The following is a 22,958-nucleotide window of genomic DNA, read 5'->3' as shown; positions in this document are numbered from 1 at the left end:
AGGCAGTGGACAAGCCAGGAAGACTGCCTGGAAGAGGAGAACTGAGGATGCTTACCAGGCCAAGTTTTTGTATTTCCGGGAGAGGCAGTGGGAGAAAGGAACATCTTGGACCGAGCTCGCCCGACACTCCAGACGAGTCCAGTAGTGGACTTTCCTTAGAGTCCCTAACGGCACTGCCCCGGAAGCCAGTGGGAAGTGTAGTCCCGAAGGTCCCACGGACCACCGCTCAGAGGACCCTGGGAACTGGCGAGCAGCCCCTGCATCTGCGCATGTGCAATGCTATGAGCTCGTCTGTGGCCGCCCTTCCCCCACTTCAGCTGCGAGTCCGTGACAGAACCCCAGTCTCCGCTTGTCTTCACCGCCCCACACCGTGACCAGGCGTGGCACTGAACCACTAGTGGGAGCTGTACCCCTCCAGTTCTGCCTTCACAGTTCTCTGCCTTTGCCCCAAAACTGCAGAAAATGAACCAATCCCAGGAATCAGTTTCATTCATGGATGTGACCGTGGACTTTACCCAGGAAGAATGGGAGCAACTGGACCCCTCTCAGAGGATCCTATACATGGATGTGATGCTGGAGAATTATAGCAACTTACTTTCAGTGGAAGTGTGGAAGGCTGATGACCAGATGGAGCGGGACCATGGAAACCCAGAGGAGCAAGCGAGGCAATTTATAATCCTTAAGAACCAAACTCCAATTGAGGAAAGAGATAATCTCTTTGGAAAAGCACTTAATCTGAATACAGACTTTGTTTCTTTAAGACAGACACCCTACAAATACGGTTTATATGGAAAAACTTTGAAATACAATTCAGACTTACATAATAGCAATAGAAACTAGGCAAGAAAGAAAGCTGAGGAGTATAATGGATTTGGAAAAGCACTTCTTTATCTTAAGCAAGAGAAAACCCATCCTGACTTAGAATACTCTGACTATAATAAAAGTGGAAAAGCCTTCAGCCATAAAGAAGCCATTTTTAAACATCAGAAAATTAAAAATTTAGTTCAACCTTTTATTTATAATTACTGTGACAAGACCTTCTCCTTTAAGTCACTCCTTATTAGTCATAAGAGAATACATACTGGAGAAAAACCATATGAATGTAATGTATGTAAGAAAACCTTCTCCCATAAGGCAAACCTCATCAAACATCAGACAATTCACACTGGGGAGAAACCCTTTGAATGTCCTAAATGTGGAAAAGCTTTCACTCACCAGTCAAACCTCATTGTACACCAGAGAACACATATGGAGAAGAAGCCCTATGAGTGCAGCAAATGTGGAAAGACATTTGCCCAGAAGTTTGAAGTCACTACGCACCAGAGAATTCATTCAGGAGAATGACCCTATGAGTGTAATAAATGCGCAAAAACCTTCTTCAAAAAATCAAACCTCATTATACATCAGAAAATTCACACAGGGGAGAAACACTATGAGTGCAGTCAATGTGGAAAATCCTTCATCCAGAAAATAAAAACAAAGCAGGAGGAATTACGCTACCAGACCTCAGACTATACTACAAATCAATAGTGATCAAAACAGCATGGTATTGGCACAAAAACAGAGAAGTAGATGTCTGGAACAGAATAGAGAATCAAGAGATGAATCCAGCTACTTACTGTTATTTAATCTTTGACAAGCCAATTAAAAACATTCAGTGGGGAAAAGATTCTCTATTTAACAAATGGTGCTGGGTGAACTGGCTGGCAACCTGTAGAAGACTGAAACTGGATCCACACCTTTCACCATTAACTAAGACTCTCACTGGATAAAAAATTTAAACTTAAGACATGAAACTATAAATATACTAGAGGAGAGTGCAGGGAAAACCCTTGAAGAAATTGGTCTTGGCGACTATTTTATGAGGACCCCCAGGGCAATTGAAGCAGCATCAAAAATACACTACTGGGACTTGATCAAACTAAAAAGCTTCTGCATGGCCAAGAACACAGTAAGTAAAGCAAGCAAACAGCCCTCAGAATGGGAGAAGGTATTTGCAAGTTATGTCTCCGACAAAGGTTTAATAACCAGAATCCACAGAGAACTTAAACGCATTAGCAAGAATAGAACAAGGGATCCCATCGCAGGCTGGGCAAGGGATTTGAAGAGAAACTTCTCTGGAGAAGACAGGAGTGTGGCCTTCAGACATATGAAAAAATGCTCATCATCTTTAATCATCAGAGAAATGCAAATCAAAACTACTTTGAGATACCATCTAACTCCAGTGAGACTAGCCTATATCACAAAATCCCAAGACCAGAGATGTTGGCATAGATGTAGAGAAAAGGGAACACTTTTGCACTGCTGGTGGGCATGAAAATTAATACATTCCTTTTGGAAAGAGATACGGAGAACACTTAGAGATCTAAAAATAGATCTGCCATTCAATCCTGTAATCCCTCTACTGGGCATATACCCGGAAGACCAAAAATCACAACATAACAAAGATATTTGTACCAGAATGTTTATTGCAGCCCAATTCATAATTGCTAAGTTGTGGAAGAAGCCCAAGTGCCCATTGATCCACGAATGGATTAATAAATTGTGGTATATGTTACACCATGGAATATTATGCAGCCTTAAAGAAAGATGGAGACTTTACCTCTTTCATGTTTACATGGATGGTGCTGGAACATATTCTTCTTAGTAAAGTATCTCAAGAATGGAAGAAAAAGTACCCAATGTACTCAGCCCTACTATGAAACTAATTTAGGGTTTTCACATGAAAGCTATAACCCAGTTACAACCTAAGAATAGGGGGAAGGGGAAAGGGAGGGGAGGGAGTGGGAAGGTGGGTAGAGGGAAGGGGATTGGTGGGATTACACCAGCGGTGCATCTTACAAGGGTATATGTGAAACTTGGTAAACTGTCTGTGAAGCTAGTGAATGATGCCCCATGATTATATCAATGTACACAGCTATGATTTAATAAAAAAAAAAAAAGAATGGAAGAAAAAGTATCCAATGTAAAAAAAAAAAAAAAAAAACTTTCTCAATTTCAGTTACCTCATCTATTAAGAAGAGAATGAGTCTTCCTTTTTGCTATGATTCCTTCCCAATCTAAAATTCTCTGATTTTCATCTTATCTTGCTTGTGTCTGTTATTTTCCCCAAATTCCATTAACTTTTATTGCTGTGAATTAAAGCTCTATTGCCCCTGAATTTGCCATTGGTATAAACAAGTATGATACATAACGTGCAATGGTAAGATTTACAAATCTTGATAATGATCAGTGTATCCAAGTGCTTAGGTTACTACTTACTAAAAGTTCTTTGAGTATACATTCAATATTTAATTCAAATGTGATAGAGAAAAACAGCCCAGAGCCAAACAGATGAATTCTAAACTGGCTCTTCCCTCCACATGCTGTGGACAAGTATCTTACTCTCCTTGACCCTGTGTCCTTATCTATAAACCTGGACGAATAATTTTTATCCTCTCTTACATTACAGGGTTGTTATGGGGATAAAATGATCTCATTGATGAGAAAATGCTTGAAAAAACACCACCCAGGATCAGTGGGTCGTAGGATTATTCTTACTGTCAAATGAGATAAGAGAAGTGAGGGCACTTTGATAGTTTTATATAAACTGTCAGTTGACCTTATGTGAGTCAGTCATTTTCTCTTGGTCTGCTTTCTCATTTGAGTGATAAGTCCACTTAGGCACCTTTCATCACTGAAATTCTATAGTTCTGGGATTGATTTATTGTCAAGTATGATTACTGTTACCCCATAACATATCAATCAGAATCACAGAAAAATAGATAATAAAGAAGGACCAGTGTGCAAGATAGAAGAAGCACTAGGATTTGAGGCAAATGTTCTGGGTCTGTTCTTCAGGTTTGCTGCTCCTTAGGTTTGTGGCCTTAGGCAAGTTCCCTCCCCTTTCAGAGTCCTCAGGAGAGAAAAAAAAGAGCTGGGCTAAGTTAACACAGAGCACGCCTTTACTGTTTGTATTTGCCTCCTTCTTCTGTAATTAACTCCCTAGTACTCCTCTGGGGAATTACCCCCTGACCCATGAGGTACACGTGACACTGATCCCATTCCCTAGAGTTTCATGGGACTCAGAGGCAGGGCCCTGGCCAAAGAGTTGGTCCCATTTTCTTGGCTGTAGTGATTGATTCAGGGTTTGACACAGACTCGCCCAAATGGGTCCTATGAAACTGTATCCTATGCTTTCTGGAGTTATTAAGAAAGAAAGCTCCCCAGTACCAACAGCATTGCAAGCTGTAGAGATGATACAAGTCTGAGGCCATCTGTCTCCTACATGGGAAGAGGCTACCTGAGAATGGAACCAACTCAGAGGAAAGCAAACAGTAGTGGAGGTCCCTGAGAACATCATCTGGGCTCCTGGATCCAGCCCCATAGCAGAGTGAGGGGTGGCTGGATCTCTTTCTGAAATGAAAAAGAGGTGTTTTTAAGAGTCAAGGGTCTCTTGACCTTAATCACTCCATGAATAAGGAACAAAATTCAAATGCCTAAAAGTGAGTGGGAAAGCAGAGAGGACCTTAGACAACTAAGGAGACTTTTCCACATTTAAAGAAGACAGCACAGTTAAACCTTTGATGATGACCATGATGTAAGCCCAAGAATGCCAAACATTTTTTTTTTAATTAAATCATAACTGTGTACATTAATGTATTTATGGATACAATGTGCTAATTTGATATACATATGGAAAGCTTACATCAAACTTGCTAACATAACCGTCACCTCACTTACTTATTTGTTGTGGTAATACATTTATACTTTCCTCTTAATGTTTTTGAATTTCTTTTTTTTCAAGAGAAGCCAAACACATAAATTTTTATGTGAAAATGTCTTGATTTCAGTTCTTGGTAACAAATCCCACAAAATTTTAAAGCGCCTTTAAGCCAGAAACTATACACTGATCCACAAACTAAATTCAAAATGTGAACCACAGTTGTATCTCTTCCTTTCTGAGATTCATCAGAGGGTCTCTGAGGTCCTCAGCATCATAACACAAAGATAATGTACACATGTACACACGTGTTTTCTTGGGGAAAGGCCCAGATTTTTCAAATTAGAGTTTATTTAGGGTCTCCATAATCCAGAAATGGTCAAAAATACCTGATCCATCAAAAGAATATTACCCCAAAAGTGTTAGTGAGTGGTGCTCTATGAATGTATTTTGATTTTACTGGGACACTCTCTCTTCAATATTCTCTCTTTCAGAACTGAAAGGTCAGTTCCCGCCTCTCTTGTGTCCCTCATTCTCCTCCCGGTGAGAAAGGACATTACATTATCATCGATATTTACTGTGCTCAGCCAGCAGAGAAATAAAACGTTCATGGGCAGTTAATCCAGCTTTAACCCTCTGCTGAATTTACCTCTGCTTACCCTGCAGCAAAACCAGGCTAACATTGCACTCATTGTACTCCACCAGATCCTGCAAAGTGGGGCTCAGGGTGGGGAAGAAGGCATATTCTATTTGGGTCTCATCTCTATGCCCACTGTTTAGTATAGTGGCCAGCATACAATCTTCACAAAATAAACAGAAATTAAAACTAAAAATAAAAAAATGAATTACTAAAATCCTATTGAAACCATGAATGATAGTAAGATTCTTAGGGCTGTGGAGAGATGTTTCCACTACCTTCAGTTTACTGCACATATTTTACCAATTCCCAGGCTTAGCTGAATAAAGAGATATAGAATGAGAGATGTAGTTTTTTTTTTCCTTACTAGCATCTAAATTGATCTTTGAACTAAATAACTTTCTGCTCCTACCTCCTGAAAGTCAACCTCCAGAGTGAGGGTTCTATTAGTCTAAAACAATGTCCCTTTTCTACCCTCCAAACACCATTGGCAGTTTTTTCTTTTATATTTATATCACAACAATTCCACTGCCTGTCATTTTCCTGTTTACATACTTGTTTATTTTCAGTATTGCCCTCCAGAATGTATTATATCCCATTCTGGTTTCACATCTTAAGAGTGACACAGACTTAATGTGCCCATAGGGTATTTGGGAGATGAAAAGAAAGGAAACAACAGGTTATTTAAAATGGCTGGAAAAATTTATACCATTCAGCCTGAAAATGAGAGAACTCAGAGTAAGACTGACTCTAAATATAGAAAGAACTGCCACATAGACAAGAATTTCACCTTCATACTGAATGGATTCAGGAGACAACAATAACCAAAGTCATAAAACTCAGGAACAAAAGATTCCATCTTGGGAGCAGGAAGAATGCTCCAACCATTTGAAATGTCCGTTCTTGGAAAGGGCTTCTTTGGAAAGCAGTAAGTCCTCATCAGAAGAGGTCCTCAATTTAAGGCAAGACGACTATCTGTCAGGAGTAAGGTTGGAGCAATTTTCAGCAAGGGTGGTGCTGGCTGTGTCAGGTCAGCGCCACATCTGCAGGTCTGTAAGCCTGAGAATCAGCAGTCCTTTCCCATCTACACTAACATTTTGCTTGTACCCTTCTTTCCCTTCTTTCCCATCAGCTTGAGGAAAGGGAGTGGGAGCAGAAGCAGCCATTAACCTCACCAGTCTCCCCTGTTGAGTGGGGCAGGGAGAGATGCAAAAATCAACTTTGAGAACTTGGGGCTCACAAAGTAAGTAGAAGAACCTCATTTTTCTCTGAACCATGAAGGTACCAAGTTATTCCTTGCCAGAAACCAATTTAAAGTCAACCTAAATCTAAACCCTTATTCTTCTTTACTTGGTAAGCTTGGAGAGTTTGGCTCTCTGAGCCTCAGTTTCTTCATCTGTGCAAACGGAAATGATGACCAGGATACCTACGCCACACACAACTGTGGAAAGGATTGAGTGAGATGAATTACACATAGAAAACATTAAATCACTAAACTAATGTGTTATTATCATTATTATTATTATTATCATTATCTCATTAAACCACAACAAGGGCCTGAAGGTATTGTGGCTATGAAAAAAAGCAGCAAATAGTAGATGTGAGTTTTAGTACCAGCCCTGCCATTTGTTTACTGTATTGTCTTGAAAATCACTTAATCTTTTGGAGTCTTTGTTTTGTCATGTGGCTGGCTGGCTGGCTGGATGGATGCATATATATAGATATAGAAATAAAATGCATTTTACTCTTTGCCCAACTACTCCACAGAGGGAATTATCAAATTCAAATGAAATCATGGCTGAGGTGTTTTCTGTGCAAATAGCAACAATAATAAATTTTATATATGAAGATACAGATGCCTAATGAGAGACCCTAACTAACTAAGCAAATAAGCCTCTTACAGTTCATGAAGTACTTTTTTCTCCATTAGCACAGGCAGCCCAGTGGCAAAAAAAAAAAAAAAAAAAAAAAAAAAAATCTATGTTTTACAAGTGAGTGAAACCAAACTCCATTTCTTTTTTTTAAATTTTTTTTATTAAGTCATACACACATAGATCATGAATACATGTATGCATATGTGGAGCATAATGTGTTGATTTTTTTTTAAACAATCTGATGTGGTTACATCAAACCAATCAACATAGCTTTCGCCTCATTTACTTGATTATTGTCCTAAGACATTTATGTTTCAATCCCTTCTTTTTGCTAAAAAGCTAAGACTGCAATGGCACTCTTGCCCAGCCCCCTGGAGGCTACTCTTTGTATTTGCTCATTGTGTACCTTGAGGGAATTAGGGAGTGCTATTGTCATTTCAGATGGTTCTGTATGGTACCATCTCAGGAGCAGGAAGAATTCCTGGCCTACCTCCTAACGGGCAGTGGTGTCCCTCCCCTCCATTGTGACCAATGAAATGCTCCTCTGAACTAAATGTCCCTTGGAGGAAAAGGCAATAGGACCACTGTTAGGAAAGGGGTCATAAGAATAGCTGGCAGTCATTTCAAGATCTTCACTGCAGGGCCCTTGCTCATGGGAACATTCTTATCCCCTCAACCCCATCTCCCTCTCTACTCTCACCCACTCTGCAAATACTCACTGCACAGTTACCCTATGCCTGGAACTATTATAAACACAAAGGACAGAGAAATGAGCAAGAAGGTCAAGATTCCTGTCCTTTGGGATGTTTCAGTCAGGTCAAGAAAGTCAGGCAAAAATAAAGTAAACCAACAAGTACATAATTTTAGATAATACTGTGTCAGAAAAAGGAAAGGAAGGAAAAGAGTGAGCTGAGAGAGGGGAGGCAAGTGCAATCAACGGAGTGATCAAGAGAGGCCTCTCTGCAGAGAGAACTTATGAGTCAGGAAATCAGCCACACAAAGAGTTGGCGAAGAGACTCTCAGCAGAGAGAAGAGCAAGAACAAAAGACAGAAAGCAAGAATAGCCCAGCCTGTCCAAGGAACAGCAAAAAGGACATTGTAGGCAGAACAAAGTAAGCAAGGCAGAGGGGGCAGGGACGAGGGCAGAGATGCCAGGAAGAGCCAGATCACGGAGGTCCCCGTGGTTTGCCAGACTATCTCACACCCCTACCCCTTTGCCCTAGATGTTCCATCTATATGGAACGCCCTTCCCATTCTCACCTCCTAGAAAACTCTTGTGCAAACTCTGATGCAAAACTCCCAAGCAAAGGTGGTTTTTAATTCCCTGTGTAAAGCTCCTCTTGGTTTCCGTAGGTTATAACCACTCCTTGGTTTCTGATTTCTACTATACCTTATATATGTCATGCATCATGGTGAAGACACCTGGCTTTGGAGCCAAACCACCAGATTTATACTAACACTGGATCCTTGGGCAAACCACTTAACTTTGTTGAGCTACAGTATCCTCCTCTTCAAAACTAGGGGAGGGGGATATACTATCCCTGGAAAATGTTGGGATGGTATGAAGATGGAATGAGTTAAACTTGTATAAGTGCTTACAACAGTGCTTTGCACATAGTAAGTGCTCAATTGTTTAAAACAAAACAAAACAAAACAAAACACCACATAATGTATTTTTTCATGCCTGAGTCCTCAAGTAAATTCTAATATCCCTTGAGGGCATGACATGAGTCACATCTTGAACATGTGCCCTCCATAACTCAAATTATTACTGAAACATAGAAGGTTCCCAGTAAAGATGGCAGAAGGAAGGAGAGAAAGAAAAAGAAAGAAAGGTAAAGTATTGTGAAGCAAAGGATGTAAAGCTTCACATTTTTCAAAGTATTTTGACATCACTTTGCTTATTCATATTCATAGAAACTCAATAGACCTGCAGAGTAAAATTTACTTATCCCATTTCACAGATAGGAAAGCTGAGTCCCAGAGAGATGAACGATTAAGCCACTCCCCATGCAGTGGCTACATCTAAAGCACAAGATAACTTTATCCTCAACATGTTGGTGATAAAAACAATCATAGGAATCCTGCTTGAAGAAAGCTTTATGTTTACGAAATACTTCAAAATCAACACTTACTGAAGCTTTACAACATCCCATTGAGATGCTCAAAGTCAACTCTGTCCACTTTCTATAGGAGGAGGCTGGACCCCAGAAAGCTTGTGTCTCCCATATAGTTGGCATGAACACTGGAGTGAAAACCCATAGTTCTTGGATCCCAGTCCATCCAGTGTCTCTCTGCACCAGCACACTTCCCCCAGGCATGTTTCAGGGGCAGGGCCTCAGATTGTTTGGACCCTACTTACCTAACAGTCCAGGCTTTTTTCCTCAGTACCTACAGTCCACAACCATTAAGAAAGAAGAAAAATATTCACTGTGCAACAAATATCTGGGTGATATTTAAAAACAGTCAGAATTGTGTTCCTGAGCCAATTTCTATTCTAGGCACAGCCAGTGACTCACTGGTGACCTTGGACAAAAAAGAGGTAACCTTTGTTTCTCTGACAAGCTTCTATTTCTCAGAAACCCAGAGTCGTGAGTAATACAGTTTCTGACAGATTTCCCCAGTATCTAAAGTCTATAAGAATCCTCCAGAGATCATGGATCCAACCCCTCCAGCTTTCGACAGAATTTGACAAACCTATTTAAGGCTGAAGTCACCAAGCTGAGAATGAGACCTCAGCCTGATAAGTCTATTGAACTAATGAAGAGTGAGCGATGACCAGAGCATGATTGGGAGTGCAGTGCTGAGTGCACCTGACAGCTTCTCTGCTAGGTACGCTCAGAGGAAAGTATACAGAATATTCTAGAACTTCTAAATACCAAGAGATCACATGCCACAGAGCCCAGTATTGGGTCAATAGGTGAAATCAATATACAGGAAAAAGAGTAAAAGAAAATTGACTTTATTTGTCCCTTTCTCTGTATGTGAAACAACTGCCCCCAATATAAAATACTATAGGCATGCAGAACATGCCTCCTCTGTTCAACCAATATTAATTGAATGCCTGTTGCACTAAGTATGGTGTTAGGTGTCTGGCAAATAGTTTTAAACAAGGCGGTGTCTACCTGTTAGACCTTACAATCTAGTAGAAGAGGCAGACATTAAACAGGCAATCACGCAGATAATCTTGAAATATAATTGGGCTATATGCTGTGAAGTACAGGAGCTAGGAGAGGTTGTAACAGGAGACGTCTTCAAGTCTAGAGGATCTAGGAAGGCTTCCCTGAAAAAGTAACATTTCAGCTAAGCCCAGAAAAAGAGGCTGGAAGGAGGAAAGCGCTTTCCAAGCAAAGGGAAGAGCAGGTTCAAAGACCCTGAGCCACAAAGAAGCATGAAACACTTGAGAAATTGAAAGCCCAACCTTCTGGCTGGTAAACAGGGTAGAGGCAAGGAAAGAGGTGAGCTGATGGCGAGGCTGGGACCAGAGTGAGATGAAGCAGGTCATGGAATTTGGGCTTTAACCTTTAACTGTGCCTTCCCAAGGAACACCCGCCCTGTGTGGAAATATCTGGAGGAGCCAGGCACTGAGCCCACCTCAGTGTACTCCTAGGAAGTGATCAGTGGTTGGCCAGCCCAAGGGCAGAATATAGAGGAAACATAGGAAATGCCCAGTATCCTTTCACTAAACCAGAGAAAAACAAAGCACCCTCTGCAATGGCTTGGCCTAGTAAGAGCCCTTATGCACACCCACTCAGTGATGTAAAACCCGAATGCTCCACAATCCATGGAACCAGTCAGCCAAGAGCATCTTTCTCCATACTTTTGCTTTCATTTCCCAGTCCCCAAAGACACAGAGACATTTGACTTGACTTTTAATGGCAATTACAGAAGATCAGGACAGGAAAGAATCTTAGATAATTGACAATGATGATTTCACATAGCAGCAAAATGCATATATGTGTGTGTGTATTTCTATATATACACAAATATGGCATATGTATTTATATATGTGTGTATATAGGAATGAAAATATTTATACTGTCATTCCAAATAAGAGATTGGCCTAGTATCTTTATATATTTATTTTGTCAAATAAGGACATTTTTAAATCAAAGCCCCAAAGTACTTCCATCTATATGTCACCATAATTTAATTTCAAAGATAGGAAGAACCTTCTGATCAGAAATTTTAAGAGAAAAAGGATGTAATATTGAATTAAGAACAGTAGTTTCTGAGAAAGAAGACATAAGAAGTTTACACCAACATTCTAACCATATGCAAACAGATCAGCTCTGGCAACCACTGGCCTGGAGCTGTGCTGTCCAGTATAGCAGCCCCTCGACACATGCGGCTCTGGAACGCTTGAAATGTGATGAATTGGAGTTAAGATGTGTTGCAAAACACACATGAGATTTCAAACATTCACTAAGAAAAAATTATAAAATCTCTCATTGGCAATCATATATATTGGTTGCATATTGAAACGATATTTGAATATACTGGGTTAAACAAATTATTAAAATTAATTACACCTGTGCATTTTTAATTCTTTAATGTAGCCACTGGAAAATTTAAGATTACCCATGAGGTTCACTTTCTATTTCTGTTAGACAGAGCTGGCCTAGAACAATTCTCTCATTGTATAGGTAGAGAAATTCACAGAGAGTCTTTACACCAAGTACAAAACAAAACAACTATGCTAGCAGTGGGATATAGCTGTGATTGAAGAGGGACGAAGGGAGGGGAGTGGGGCCTTGGTGTGTGTCACACTTTATGGGGGCAAGATGTGATAGCAAGAGGGACTTTACCTAACAATTGCAATCAGTGTAACCTGGCTTATTGTACCCTCAATGAATCCCCAACAATAAAAAAGAAAAAGAAAAAGCAGCAAATGGAAACCACAAACCAAGATTCTGATCTTTCCTTAGCTTCACATTTACTACGTGAACTGAGGCAAGCTGCTCTCCCTTGCTGGGCCTCAGTCTCCTCATCTCTAAAATGAGGGAATTGGGGAGGGGACAGGATCTGAGGTCCCTGACGGGTCTGGCACTCTGATCCTCTCACCCTCCTGCCTCTGTGCAGGCCATCACTCACACTGCCCAGGATTTGAGACTAATTTTCTACCTTCAGAAGGATCTCCAGAGAAGGAGCCCTAGAGAAGCCTGTGGCTGACTCATGTCAGAGTGTCACAATATTCATGTTCCCTGAGAACACAGAAGCTGCCTGCCTCAGAGCTGAACATATAATTGTGTAATGTGAGCGCTTCCAAGCTAAAGCTGTCAGTCTTGTTCCTCAGCACTGAGCTCCTCTTTGATTGAAGAAGCTCTTTGGTAAGAAAATGAAAAATATTTATTTATTGAGCATGTACTCTGTACCCAAGACTGGGCACAGACTCTGTATTTTGTAATAGGCTGGATAATAGTGTTCTCTAAACAAAGTATATGGAAGACCTAACCCCTGAAAGGTCAGACCGTGACTTTTCTTATTGGAAAACAGAGCCTCTAAAGAGATAATCAAGTTAAAATGATGTAAGTAGAGTGGGCTCTAATCCAATGACTGCTGTCCTTCTAAAAAAGGGAATTTGGGCACAGGAACAGACTAACACAGAGGTATGACTGTGTGAAGACATAGGGAGAAGATGGCCATGTGACTGGAGTGATGCACCTACAATGAGCCAAGGATTGATAAAGATCAGTAGCAAACTCCAGAAGCTAGATGAGGTGGAGGAGAATTCTCCCCTGCAGTCATCTAAAGGAACGTGGCCTTGCCACCACCTTGAGTTTAGACTTTGGGCCCCCCACAACTCTAAGATAATTCATTTGTCTTGTTTTAAGCCACCCGGTGTGTGGTACTTTGTTACAGCAGCCCCAGAAACCTCACACATATTTGTCAACCCATTATCTATTGTAATCCTCACAATCACACTATGAGGTTGCCACTACCATGATGGCTTCCTTTGCTGGGGGGTAAAAGAGGGCAAGTAACTTTCCCAGATAATGAAGTTGTATACATGAGAGGCACAGCTGAGTCCAGTCGTGCCTACTCTGAGCTCTTCTGCTCTGCTGCCCTGGTAGAGGGGAATGAACATGAGATCAAAGGACCTCAAAAGCACTGATCTTCCCTATGTGGTCCTGGTAAAGTCACTTCACCTTGTGGATTAACAAGCTGTGGTATATGTATACCATGGAACACTATTCAGCTATTAAAAAAAATGGAGACTTTACATCCTTCGTATTAACCTGGATGGAAGTGGAAGACATTATTCTTAGTAAAGCATCACAAGAATGGAGAAGCATGAATCCTATATACTCAATTTTGATATGAGGACAATTAATGACGATTAAGGTTATGCAGCGGGGGAGGAAAAGCAGAAAGAGGGATGAAGGGAGCGGGGTGGGGCCTTGGTGTATGTCACACTTTGTGGGGGCAAGACATGATTGCAAGAGGGATTTTGCCTAACAATTGCAATCAATGTAACCTGGCTTATTGTACCCTCAATGAATCCCCAACAATAAAAAAAAAAAAGAAAGAAATGATGGATGATCACAATGAGATCTGAAATAAATTAATGATAAATAGGTTGACATGCTCTTGGTTAAATAAAGAAATGAATAAAAATCAGATTGTTCTCAGGTTTCTGACGACCCAGTAAATGAATATCACCTACCACAAGGATTACCACTGCCACCCACCATGACCACGTCAACCTCCCTACCAACACCACGGCCCTGCCTACCAGTTCCTTGAGCTTCTTTTTTTCTTTTTTTAGAGACAGAGTCTCACCTTATCACCCTCGGTAGAGTGCCGTGGCCTCACACAGCTCACAGCAACCTTCAACTCCGGGGCTCAGCCTTCAGAGTAGCTGGGACTACAGGTGCCCACCACAACGCCCGGCTATTTGTTTGTTGCAATTTGGCTGGGGCCAGGTTTTCCACCCTCGGTGTATGGGGCTGGCGCCCTAACCCACTGAGCCACGGGCACTGCCCTCCTTAAGCTTCTTATTGCTACCCCTAACCCCCACAACACATTCACACTTGCTGATGTTTTATTAAGCCCCAGGTAGAATTCCCATTTTACAGATGAATAAATGGAGGCTTAAGCAGATTAAAAAGAAGCAGTTCACAAAATAGCTAACAAAACAAGAACTTACAGAAGAAGAAATTCAAAATTTGTTGCTATTCTTCACATAAGCCTCTTCATTATTTCTCCCTGGGATTGAGACCAAGAAAGACATTTCATGCCCAAAAGAGGAGAGGCGCACTGACCTGGACAGTTAAATTCCAATACCTCACATGGTGTCCGGAGCCAGTGAGTGAAGCTGTCCAAAGTCTATAGTAGGCTGCAACACAAACAGCCAGGCTCTGCCCTTCTCTACCTCACTGCACACAGCCAGAGTCTGACTGACTCTGCTCTTTCTCCCAATAGTCTAGAAAGAAACACTTTTTCTTTTTCTCTTTTTGCAAAAAAATTTACAGAGCATCTAGAACCTAGCCTACAAAAGTCTAGGGCAAGTGACAAATTCTCACTTTCACTCATATATTCTCTCCCCCCCAGCCCACCTCCCCACCTTCAAATGTACCTAGTTATATTAGAGTGGAGTTTCCAGTTTGAATATTGGATTAGAAAAAGTGTAGGACTTTCGAATTACATGATTTTAATACCACACAGATTCATCCATGAATAGAGGAACCCTCCATAAACCCAGCTTGATTTACTTTTGGTTCTATACCAGGACAACAGCTGATAATTAGATTATTCCCTTTGCTTGGTGTAGATTTCCTTTGTGGGCCATATAGGAACTAGTGGAAGAGACTGAGATCAGAACTCTCCTTTTCCTGCATAACTAAATACCACCATATTATATTATTATATGACTTCTAGTAGTGGTATTTTTCATAGAGACAGGAAACATACTAAAATGAGCAATTCTGGTGATGGGTGATAACGTGAATGGAGGTTAAGTTTAATTTTGAGAGGCCAGAAGGCATCCATTGGGAATCTGAATAAACAGGAGCTCAAGAATTCTAGGCTGGAAATATAGACTTGGCTATGGGTATATAGATGGGGACAGACATCACATAAGAAGACTCAGTTTAATAAGGAAAATACATATAATGAGAAGGAAAAATCTACAAGGACATAATCCCAAGAAAAAGCTACTTCAGCTTTTGAGTCTCATTTTTATTATATGTAAAATGGAGTTGAAAATAGTTCCTCTCCAACATTATTTCTTAGAATGTAAATCAATATAGCCATTATGGAAGACAGTATTTTTTATTAAAAAAAAAATTAAATCTAGAACTACCATATAATCCAGCAATTCTATTCCTGGGTATATATCCAAAGGACATAAAATCAGCATGTCAGAGAGATACCTGCACTCCCATGATCATTGCAGCATTATTCACAGTAGCCCTGATATGGAATTAATGAGATTATTCATCAAAGTATAAATGAAATACTATTCAGCCTGCATTAAGAAGAAAATCCCACCATATGGGGCAATGTGGATAAACCTAGAGGATAATAGCTTAGGCAAACATGAATACTGTATGATCTTACTGATACGCATAATTGAAAGAAGTCATACTTATAGAACAGAGAAAAAAATATTGGTTACGAGGAGCTGCCATGGGTTGGGAGAGGGACAAGGATCGGGAAGATGTTAGTCAAAGAATACAAACTGTCATTTACATAAAGGAATGAATTCAGGCGATCTATCTTACAACATGGTGACTACAGTTAGTTACAATGGATTATACACTGGCAAATTGCTAAGACAATAGATTGTAAGTGTTCTCACCACAAAATAAAGTATGTGAGGTAAGATATGTATTAATTAGCTTCATTTAGCCATTCCACAACATGCACATATTTAAAACCATCATGTTGTATACCATAAAATGAGTATAATTCTTGTTAATTAAAAAACTTAGACACACTCAAACCCCATTTTGTTGGTCTTCAGTTTAATAAGCCTTACAGGTATTATATTTGTATATTGAAGATTTGTGGTACCCCAGCATCAAGCAAATCTACTGATGCCATTTTTCCAACATCATGTACTTACTTCCTGTCTCCGTGTCACATTCTGGCAATTCTTGAAATATTTCAAAATATATCTATTATGGTGATCTGTGATCTTTGATATTCCTATTATAATTGATTTCAGGCAGCATCAACTACGCACATAGAAAACAGCAAACCTAATTTTAAAATGTTTTATGTATTCTAACTGCTTCACCAACCAGTTGTTCCCCTGCATCTCTTCCTCTCATCAGGCTTCCCTATTCCCTGAGACACATAATATTGAAATTGGATTGTGCCAGTTAGTAACCCTACAATGGCCTCTAAGCATTAAAATGAAAGGAAGTGTTACATGTCTCTTTCTTTAACTTAAAAGCTAGAAATACTTAAGCTTAGTGGGCAAGGCCTGTCCAAAGGTAAGAGAGCCTGAACGTTTGACTTCTTGTGTGAAACAGTTAGCAACTTATAAGTGCAAAGAAAATGTTCTAAAGAAAATTTGTGGTATATGTACACCATGGAATACTATTCAGCTATTAAAAAAAATGGAGACTTTACATCCTTCGTATTAACCTGGATGGAAGTGGAAGACATTATTCTTAGCAAAGCATCACAAGAATGGAGAAGCATGAATCCTATGTACTCCATTTTGATATGAGGACAATTAATGACAATTAAGGTTATGGGGGGGAGGAAAAGCAGAAAGAGGGATGGAGGGAGGGGGTGGGGCCTTGGTGTGTGTCACACTTTATGGGGGCAAGACATGATTGCAAGAGGGACTTTGCCTAACAATTGCAATCAGTGTAACCTGACTTATTGTACCCTCAATGAATCCCCAACAATAAAATAAATAAATCAATCAAAAGCTAAAAAAAAAAAAAAGAAAATTTGTGAACACACCAATGATAAGAAAGCAAAACAGCCTATTTCTGACATAAAGTTTGAGTCTAGATAAGAGATCAAACCAGTCACAACATTATCATAAGTCAAAGCCTGATACAGAGCAAAACCCTAACTCTCTTCAACTATGTAAGCTAAGAAAGACAAAGAAGATGCCAAAGAAATTTAAAGACAGCAGAGATTGGTTCATGAGGATTAAGGAAAGAAGCCATCTCCATAAAAATACAAGGTGAAGTAGTTACTGATAAAGAAACTGCAGCAAGTTATCCAGAAGATCTAGCTAAAATAATTGATGAAGTAGTAGCTACACTAAACAACTTATTTCCAACGGAGACAAACAGTTTTATCTTGGATAACAATTCCATTTAGGACTTTCATAGCTAGAGAGAAGTCAATTCCTGGCTTCAAAGCTTCAAAAGACAAGCTGACACTCTTCTTAGAGGCTAATGTAGCTGGTGACTTTAAGTTGAAGCTAATGGTCATTTACCATTCCAAAAGTCTAGGAGTCCTTAAAAAATATGTGAAATATTCTCTGTCTGTGCTCTAAAAACAAAATAACATAGCCTGGATATGGTTTACTGAATTTTATTTTTATTTGCACTGAAGGACTAGCTTTACTGAATATTTTAAGTCCACTGTTGAGATCTACTGCTCAGAGGAAAAGCTTCCCTTCAACATATCACCACTTATTGAGAATACACGTTATCACCCAAGAGCTCTGATGGAGATGTACAAGGAGATTAAAGTTGTTCTCATCTCTGCTAACACAGCCCACTGATCAAGGAGCAACTTTGGCTTTAAAGTCTTATGTGTCTGGAAGGCTATGTTAACCAGTGTGAGGAAAATGGTATATATAACCAGTGTATGGTACCCCATGATTGCATTAATGTACACAGCTATGATTTAATAATAAAAAATAAATAAATAAATATTTGCTCACGGAAAAAAGTTTAAAAAATAGTGTTATGCAAGAAATACATTTCACAAGGCTATAGCTGCCATCGACAGTGATTCCTCTGATGTACTGGAAAAGTAAATTGAAAATGTTTTAGAAAGAATTCACCATTCTAGATGCCACTAAGGAACATTCATGATTCACAGGAGAGTGTCAAAATAGTAACATTAACAAGAGCTTAAAAGAAGTCTGATTCTGTTATGGATTACACCAAGGGATTCAAGACTTCAGTAGAGAAGTCACTGAAGATACAATAGAAATAGAAAAAGAACTAGAATTAGAAGTGAGTCCTGAAGATGACTGCATTGCTACAATTTGTTGATAAAACTTTCTTGATAAAACTTAAATGAATGAAGAGCTCATTCTTATGGGTGAGCAAAGAAAGTTGTTTCTTTTTCTTTTTTTGTAATTAAATACTTTTAGTTAAATCATAGCTGTGTACATTGATATATTCATGGGGCATCATTCACTAGCTTCACAGACCATTTACCAAATTTTGTTTCTTGAGATGGAATCTACACTTGGTGAAGATGCTGTTAACACTGATGAAATGAAAACAAAACTTTTAACTATTACATAAACCTAGTTGATAAAGCAGGAGTAGGGTTTGAGAGGATTGACTCCAGTTTTGAAAGGTCTATTGAGGTTTAAATGCCATCAAACAGCATTAAGAGAAATGTTTCTCACACATTACAGAGAAATCTTTCATGAAAGAGAGAGTCAAGCATCTTACAAGGGTACCTGTGAAACTTACTAAATGTAGAATACAAATGTCTTAACACCATAACTAAGAAAATGCCAGGAAGGCTATGTTAACCAGTGTGATGAAAATATGTCAAATTGTATATAAAACCAGTGTATGGTACCCCATGATTGCATTAATGTACACAGCTATGATTTAATAAAAAAATAAAAAATAAATTTAAAAGATACAGAAAATTTCATTGTTATTTTAAGAAATTGTCACAGACCTCCCAACCTTCAGCAACCACAATCCTGATCGGTCATCAGCCATCATCATTTAGGCAAACCCTCCACCAGTAAAAAAATTATAATTAAATGAAGTTTAAATAATAATTAGCATCTTTTTGCAATAATGTATTTTTGGTACATAAAATTTACACATATTTGTGGAATGTATGTGATACTTTGTTACACATAAAGCATGTATAATGGTCAAGTAACATACAATATATTAATTTTTAGACATAATGCTATTGGACATGTAATTAGACTGTAGTATAGTATAAACATAATCTTTATATGCACTGAGAAACAAGAGTTGGTATGATTCACTTTATTATGATATCTGCTTTATTGAGGTGCTCTGGAACCAAACCTATGACGAGGTATACCTGTAATAAACATTAATAAATACTTATCCTGTCATGGAGCAGGTGTAAGAGCTAAAGCATGCAGGCATTCAGCAGGCTCTGGTTTGTAAATGTGCTAAATAAATATCAATAGTTAATTTTATTATTCTACTGAGATGAAAGAGAATGAACAAGGGGCAGAAACTGATAAGAAATGCAGGTAACCGGAGGAGTTACCTCTCTTGTCCCAGTGAAGCAGAGGGCAAAGCCAATTTCCAACAGTGAAGACAAGGTAGTTAGATTTGAGGCTTAGAGATGGTAGTGAAAAATGGTTTTAAAAAATTGGAGGATCATTGGGCATTAGGGGGAAGGCAGCTGAGACAGGCACCCATAAATCTTAGACCTAGGAAAATCAGCACTGTGTAGTTTTTCTCAAACAGCACTGGCATCCCTGACAGGTGTCAGCCAGGGCTAAGAGTTAACAAGTTGATTGGTTAAATTACAAAGGTTTGGGAGTGGATGGCAGAGATGAGTAAAGAGAAGTGGTATGTTGCCCTGCAGGCCACATTTCTAGGCTAGGCAATAAAGCTATGAGTACACTATAGCCAATGAATCAAGCACTCCATAGCAGTATTTTGAACTGGAATCTAAGGGGTAATCTCTTCCATTTCCACCTACTCAGCACTGCCTTTGTTTCTTCCCATCCTGATTAAATGCCTTGTTTCATCCACACAAGACCGTGAGGTCCCGGGCAGTAGGGCAGTTCCCATATCACACCCTATGTATTGTCACTCTTGTGGTACATCTTGCAATGCACACTGAATAAACATTGTGAGCTCTGGTATCAGACTGCTTATGTTCAAAATCCAGCCCCTCCCCCACAATCGAGGGCCTTAGCTAAGTGGTTTAAAATAGCTAAACCTCGCTTTCCTCATCAATTGAGCAGAGGTCTTTCTTTAGAGAGAATCTGTAAGGTTTTGATAAAATAATTCACATAAAATGCTTAGCACAGCACCTGACCATAACAAAAATTTTAGTAAATAATGGTTTTTGTAATACATACAAGGATTTTAAACCAACAAGTGTTGCTTTGGGGTGCTGTACCAGGTCAGTTCTAACCCCAAAGGGAATGCAGTAATCCAAAGCTTGTGATGGAGTTCAGAGAGGAGTCAGGAACAAGATGCCACAAGCTGGAGGCTGGTCTCCCCACCAAGTGTAGCTGGAGGAAAGGCTGTTTGCCAGGGTTTCTGAGCCCAGAAATCTTCTCCAACATAATTGAGAAATATGTTCCTCGTGCATTCCTAATTGGAACATAGCAGATGGCAGGAACATGTGTTTAATGAAATATGTCCATTCGATGAAGCTAGGCCATTGGGGATTTAGGGCTTCAGTGAAACTTCTGTTGCAACCTCGCCTTGTGGGAGACCAGGGCATTTTCAGAGATTTAACAAACTTGGAGAAGACAATTCTGGTGAAGTCTAGAAACCCAAAGCTAAGCTTGAGAGTTTCTGGCTGGAGAGTGTCTGTCTTAAAGAGATTTGGAGTCACCAGATGACGGGGTCTTGGCGCAAGGAATGAAGAGGCTTGACTGTGTCAAGGAATGAAGAGTCTGTGTCAGGGGACTGAGGAACTCTAAGGAGAGCCCTCCTGAGGGCTATGATCATAAAACAGGAAGAAGTAGACAAAAGCTGCTTGTCCAACATTAGCACTGATTAGGGAGGGCATGGAGAAGGTCAGATAGAATGTCTCCACCTTTGTTGTTGCAAACCTGCAGTCCTTGGGCAAAACCTCTGCCTCCAGCATCAAGAGACCTTTGGAATCTAGAGAATCTTTACTATAGCCATTAGGTTTGGGATTGCTACACCTCACATAGAGAGTTTCTCTTGGAAGCCAGTTTTCTGATCTCCTGCACATGTATAACTCACATGCCATTTTTGTGATTCTCTAGGTCTCTCAAACAGGAAGTGAGTTTTATGCTAAAGATCAGAGCTCAGTTTCCCCTACACTATGTCTTGTGTGAGTTCTGGGCATGGGTAGAACATAGAATCAATCAACCAACCTGTGAGCCAACCAAAGTGAACTGACTGAGATCCTCCACAACTGGCTGCATGCTTCTTGCTCTATGATTTGCTTATGTCTCGGGCCCAGCTTTCATGTGGTAATGGTGATAATGATGAAGATGGTGTGTGCGTGTGTATGTATGTGTGCGTGCGCGCACATGTGAATGAGCATGTGCACATGACCTCCTTTGTAAAGACTGCCCTATCAGACATCATGGAAACCCTCAAGACATTTCATATGAAGCTCTTTAATGACACACTACTTTCTAATCTGAATTACTTTTGTTCACATCTACATAGGACTTTTGTAAATCAGGCTCAAAGGTGAGGCCCACAGAGGTGGCTTACTCTGAAAAGCCTTGGTTGTTGAGCTCAATAAGTTCCCAGAGAATGCAAGAAAGAATGACATATGGGGTCAGAGTTCCAATTCCCTTTTCCATGACTTTCTGCTCAACTCCTATGACCTTCTGCCAACTAGGGAGCAGTAACAGTTCATCTGACTGTCAGAGTCTTGAAACACTTTCTCCCCTTGGCTTCGGGATACCACATGCTCCTAATTCTCTTCCAGACTCAACTTGCAGCTCTTAGTCTCCATTGCTGAATCTTCTTTCTCTTCCAATTTCTAAACTTTTCAGTGCTCAGGAGTCCATCCTCACACATCTTCCTGTTTCTCCCTTTTATCATTCTCAGTGTGATCTCATTCAGGACAGTGAAAACACTATCCAGTGTTCCATATCATTCAGACCCATAACTCTAGTTCAGACTATTCCTGTGCAATCTAGATTTAAATGTCTAACTACCTACACTATATTTGCATGGAGAAGTAACAGGTATCCCAAGTTTAACACCTCTAGAACAGAACTATGGACCTTTCCACCCCTCCATTTCTCAGGGGTCAGAGGAAGTGATTCTTTTAGTCCTCTCTTTTTCTCATTCCCCTAATTTCATCCACTGGCAACTTTTCTCAGCTATGCTTCCAGAATATATCCCGAATCCTATCATTTCTCAGCATCTCCTCCACTAATAGCCTGGTCCAAGTCACTTTTAACCTCTTGCCTCAGAAATAGCAACCACTTCCTTAATGGTCTTCCTCTCTCCACTCTCAGAAAGTGAAATCTTCACACAGGAACATGATCAGAATGCACATCTTCATTAGAACCAGCCTGTGGCCCCCCAACACCTAAAATACCTTGAATGACCATAGAAATCCCCAAGGGACCCAACCTGCCTATCTCTGACATCATATCCCAGCATTGTCCATGCCACTGACCACAGTTCAGCCATGTGGTCTCTTGTCACTTAAACACTCTGAGGCTCTCCCTGCGGTGGATCTTGTTCACTTGCTTCTCTTCATGTGGCTTATTCTTCCCCTAGTTGTTCCCATTACTTCACCTTCCCATGATTCAGGCCCATCATCATCTTTTATTCAGAGATGTCTTCCCTGACCACCTTAGCTAAAGCAGCCCCTCTCCTGTTACTTACTGATTTTATTT

At 40.0% G+C, this 22,958-nt stretch overlaps 1 pseudogene across 1 annotated transcript; it reads left to right on the top strand.

Annotated features, from left to right (window-relative positions):
- Positions 1 to 275: 275 nt before the first annotated feature.
- On the top strand, positions 276 to 3,473 carry LOC128568552 (zinc finger protein 1 homolog; annotated as a pseudogene). The gene is made up of 2 exons (XR_008375176.1): positions 276 to 1,481; positions 3,452 to 3,473. The product of XR_008375176.1 is annotated as a zinc finger protein 1 homolog (transcript).
- The last annotated feature ends 19,485 nt before the right edge of the window (positions 3,474 to 22,958 follow it).

This window comes from Nycticebus coucang, chromosome 17 (assembly GCF_027406575.1).
Source record: "Nycticebus coucang isolate mNycCou1 chromosome 17, mNycCou1.pri, whole genome shotgun sequence".
NCBI lineage: Eukaryota > Metazoa > Chordata > Mammalia > Primates > Lorisidae > Nycticebus > Nycticebus coucang.
Note: the sequence above shows the minus strand (reverse complement) of the source record. Positions and strands in the feature narration are given on the sequence as shown.